The sequence below is a fragment of the Pocillopora verrucosa genome, chromosome 13 (assembly GCF_036669915.1).
Source record: "Pocillopora verrucosa isolate sample1 chromosome 13, ASM3666991v2, whole genome shotgun sequence".
NCBI classification, from domain to species: Eukaryota; Metazoa; Cnidaria; class Anthozoa; order Scleractinia; family Pocilloporidae; genus Pocillopora; species Pocillopora verrucosa.
In genome coordinates, this window is record NC_089324.1 from 8,564,744 (window position 1) to 8,569,743 (window position 5,000).

At 38.5% G+C, this 5,000-nt stretch overlaps 1 pseudogene; it reads right to left on the bottom strand.

Annotated features, from left to right (window-relative positions):
* The window catches only part of LOC131780493 (uncharacterized), a 15,255-nt pseudogene that overhangs the window by 8,250 nt on the left and 2,005 nt on the right, over positions 1–5,000 (bottom strand).

Genomic DNA, 5,000 nt, shown 5'->3' on the forward strand with positions numbered 1-5,000 from the left:
AGAAATTGAAATAGAAAGTATGACATCCAAAATAGAAAAAAAAGAGGACTTAAATGCTGGCTGTCACAATATGCAGTAGTTTATGATTCGTTTCTGCGTTAATGTACGATATTAAAACTGTGCTGGCTGAGGGAGGTAGGTAGAATGGACCTTCCTAAGAATATTTGTAATTTTGGAAAGTAAAAAAGTTTATATCAAAGCCCTTCTTCCATACTTATCACTGATAATACGGGCTACCAGCTCTGAAATAAAATGATTGCATTTGCGATAAACATTTTCCGGTAAATGGTTTAATAGAAGTCTGGATAATAAGATGGCAAAAACATTGAATAAGGTAACTGTAGAAAATGAAATCCAACATACTCAGACTTGTGTTGGACTCCGCTGTCATATTCTTGCCGTTGTAAAATAGACATGTGTAGATCCCCGAGTCACCTGCCTTGAAGCGATGAATGACCATTTCACTCTTTATCAATCCATTCCCGTCACCTGCAGCTCTTGAGAAAACACTTCGACCATTTTTGAACCACGTGACTTTAGGTAAAGGAGAGCCACCGGCTGAACAGTTTAATTTTACAGTATCGCCAACATGCTGGACTTGAATTTCATTGGGAGGGCTGGATGCGATGTAAGGATTCACTTAAGAGACGGAGAAACAAATTAATCAGTGCAATTCTAGATTGGAATGTTTTGGACACTGTTGTTTTACTTAAGGTTGTCTATTAGTTGGTTTGTTTGTTTTTTTAACTCCAAACTTACCAACAACTTTAACGACGACCCATATCACTCTCGTGACATTTGCCATTTGGTTAGTTCCCTGGCAAACGTAAGCGCCATCATCGTCCTCTGTTGTGTTTTGAATCGTTAGTTGGGAACCGTTAATAAAATGTCTGTTGACTGGAAGCTGCTCGCCTGATCTTGTCCATGTTACCACAGGAGAAGGGAAACCAAAGATGTTACATTGGAGCACAGTGTCCCATGTCTTGTAGGCGGTCACGGAACGTTTAGGTTCGGTAATAAATTTCGCTGGTACTACCAAAAGAATATTACAACACAAAATGTAAACCAAGTTAAAATGAGACAAAATGCAAGGTAGTACTACTATTGATGGTACTAGTACATCCCAATAGCGTTCAGCAAAATATAGATTAGCACTAGAGATCAAACTTTGACGGGACTATCGATTGAAGTTTATATGGCGAGCTATTTATTCGCAATTTTACGCTCATCCTGGATGCACAATTTTACGATAAATTCAAATTTGTTACAAGGCGCAAATAATAAGCTAGCAGGATACGGACCTTTAAAAATTCGCAATGAATTCTCTACATAACTACAAATATTTACACTAGGTATTCAATGGAGGAAAATATGTGAAACTGAATGCCAACTTTTGCGTCATAAGGACAGCCAGAGATTTTAAGTCTCTTGGACAGACCTTTTACGCTGACGTTAACGGATAATTCTACTCTGCCCATAAGATTTTCCGCTGTACAGGTGTAGACACCACGGTCCTGGAATTGAATTTTCTCTAATTTTAGACTCCTTTCTCCAAAGTACTTCCTCTCCTTTTCTTTAAGGTGTCCATTTTTGTACCACGTGATCACGGGTTGTGGGAAGCCAGTTGCTTTACAATGTATCAGAACATTTTGTGTCTCTTTCACTGTTATGGCGGGGGGAAGCTTTGAGATGAAGCGTGGCAATTCTGAAAAATAAAGGTCTGTTATTACCGTTTTGAAAAGTAAAAGCAGCGGAATGAAAAGGCATTAGTTTCAAGTAAATATGGTTAAGAACGACAAAAAAAAACAAGAACAACAATTAATGGATATTCATTGCTCGACTTACCTAACTGACCTCTACCGCTATAGTTTGGTATATCTGGACTGGTGCGTCCAGATAAGCCGGGAGAACCTGGAGCGCCTTGTGAAACGGTATTAAAATAAATGAATGAATTAACGTTAAAAATGAAATAAATTTTGTATGAGAAAGTCGAAAAATATTTGCATCCAACTAAACAACAGAGAGAATACTTCTTTCGAAGTTCGCTTTTGCTGCCCTTTACAACAATTCTATAATATGTAGTTTGGTACAGCAACATCCAGTTTCAGTTAATCACCGAAACTACTATTATTGAAACTACCGATATCACTGAGTGGTATTGTGTGTAGAAAATTGATGTTATTTGATTTCGCGTTTGAGCGCATTCCTCATTCTTTTGGTCGTAGTTCCTCAGCTATTTGAAGGGAGCAAGAGAGAGAGAGAGAGAGAGAGAGAGAGAGAGAGAGAGAGAGAGAGAGAGAGAGAGAGAGAGAGAGAGAGAGAGAGAGAGAGAGAGAGAGCAGTTACCATGGTTATCGTAATGTTTCTATACACAGTTTCAGAAGGCACGACTTTTGCTGGGTGTCAGAAGCATATAACCTAGTAACATGCTTCTGTTGTTATTGATAATGGTAGCGATCTATGAAGTGTTTTGTAGAGTTATTTCATACTAATCCGGTGTATTTTTCTCTGCCACTGTGTTACTCAAGTGGTTGAACCCACTAGGGTATAAAGGAAAATCTTACCCTGAACGCAAACAACATTTCCCTGATTTCTTTCCACGGTCCAATTCTATGGATTGAAGAAAAAAAAAGAAAGGAAATAAATTAATTCAATCGACCACTACCCAAGAATATTTAGCCGATAAGCGTAGATACTTTCAACGTTTAACATCACATGTCGTAAAATTATTTAGCTCTAAAAGCAAACCATAATGTAAAGAAATAAGTTGTTAGTCGTAAATTACCAAAATTTTAACCGTTAGCCGTAAGAGCCATCACCCCATTGAGACCCTCTTATAAAACAGTGTACCAGATTAAAAAAACAGTACTGAATGTAACAAATAGTTTTAAGTTAAACGAAAAGAGAAAGGTGAAGCAATGAGGAATGAGACACTGAGGAAGTTGCCGCGATTTAATGGACATTGGAGCGTCTTCCGTCGTCGTTAAAACGAATTATCAATGACATATTCTTTCTACTTTGTCGACTGCTACAACTCTGGATGACATGGCGAGTAAATGATTATAACGGGATTTTACGGTGAAGGCTCTCTTTGGAGGTATTCTTTTTCTTCTAAATCCAGTCACAGAATTTGGTAGGTCGTTTAAAAGATTAATAAAAGGATTTAATAGGATTTGTGAAAAAAGGAAGGATAACAGAGTAAAACTTACACTGCGTTGACTATTCAAATTCTCGCAAACACTGCTACATTTGCCGCACATGGATGGTCGTTCAGCAGCTCTTTGGACGCGACCAGTTTCTTTCTCTAGTGATCCACTTGGACGAAAATGTGCAGATCCTGGCGCACCAGAAAAAGGATTGGAAATATGGTACGGGGAGTTTTTGAGCAGAGAATTTTGCTCAAGTGCTGTCAGACGCGAATCTAATCGATGCAGAGAATAGCAACTGAAACCAAGTGAGCCTAATGTCAGAATTAAGTTGAATGAAAGGCCAAACATAAGAACGTGCGAATTCTTATTTGCTTTGGATTCCATCCTCAGTCGGCGCCTTCCCTCAGCAACAGCCTTGATGATGGCTAACGCTGAATGGCAAACTGAATGATGACTGTTTTGTTTTAGTGCCTGAAGCGAAATCCAATATAATGAAGAAAATATATACTTACCACTTCTCGCTGGTAACGCGTGATATGTAACGCAGTCAAGTTTGCAACCTCGTGTATTAGTATAAGAGGATGCAAAAGAAGAAAGTGTCAGCTTGCGAACTGTAAAGCTTGAAAACTATGCGTAAGTTTTATCTTACAGTTTGGCGATATTTTCGTGTACTCGAGAGAGAAATTTCAGTGGTGTAAGATAACTCAGATTTCGCCCGGGAGCTTCTTTTTTCACAGCAGGAAAGTAACAGCAAAGCTATTGGTAGGCAGAAAGTAACATGCAGATAATAAAAAAACCACTGACTGAAGGAAAGCCCAAATTGATGTGTTATTTGTATTTCGATCTTCTTTACTGAACACGTATAATTTAATGCTAACGCATAATTATTTACTGCCACATTATATTTCCTATTTACAACTCTTTACCTTGACACTAAATTATATTTTCTCACTGAACATTGTAGAAGCCATCGACTACGATTCAGCTTTTACGACTCAACTTCCTGCAAAGTTAGCTGAATATTCAAAATTTCGATCAACTTCCGTTCTGCGGATAGTATCAGCTTTGAAAACATGATACGCCAACTATACTTCAAAGCTCTCTTCTTTTTTGCGAGGTTTGAGAAAATCTTGAGGTTTTCGCGAAATGAAAAAAACCCGCGGGTCATGTATATTGCAGGGGGGCAGATCACGCCTCACTCACGAATCACGCTCTCCTTTCTGTACAATTCACGGCGCATCACGTGTAATTGTTTTGGCCTTAATCAGGTGACACATATAAACCCTTTGCCTTCCTCTCTGGCACGTTGCCAAAGGCCGTCAAAGTTATTCACAATGAACAAGTAAATCTGGCGAGAGTTACACCATAATGACCAAGTCACGATGTTGGATTAAAAAAGAAAAAATAATTTCCTTTTCGATCATCAAATACGCTCAGTCGAGTGAATTTAACATCTTTTCCTTACAACTTAGCCTATCAAATTATGCCAAATGCAGCCAACTGTAGAAATAGGAAAGCCCTCCTATTCGGTTTTAGAAGTTGCTAGAGAATTTTCCATTCTTGCACTCTTAACTGTTTTACTGCCGGGTGAAGCAATAAATCCAGAATTTCCTAACTTTGCAATCGCTCAGCAATATTACACGACTTCGCAGGTTGGAAAACCAGTTGATCTTATGGCTTCCGCAAAGCTTATAGGTTGGCAACCACTGAATGAAGAAAGTGAGGGCGATCAAACTGACCACCTTTTTTTTTTTTCTTTTTTTTTTTCTCTCACTTTACGTTGCGAAAGTTCCCCTACCTCATCCAATCAAACTTGAGCTATAATAATGATTCAAAGAGCCTATCCGTTCT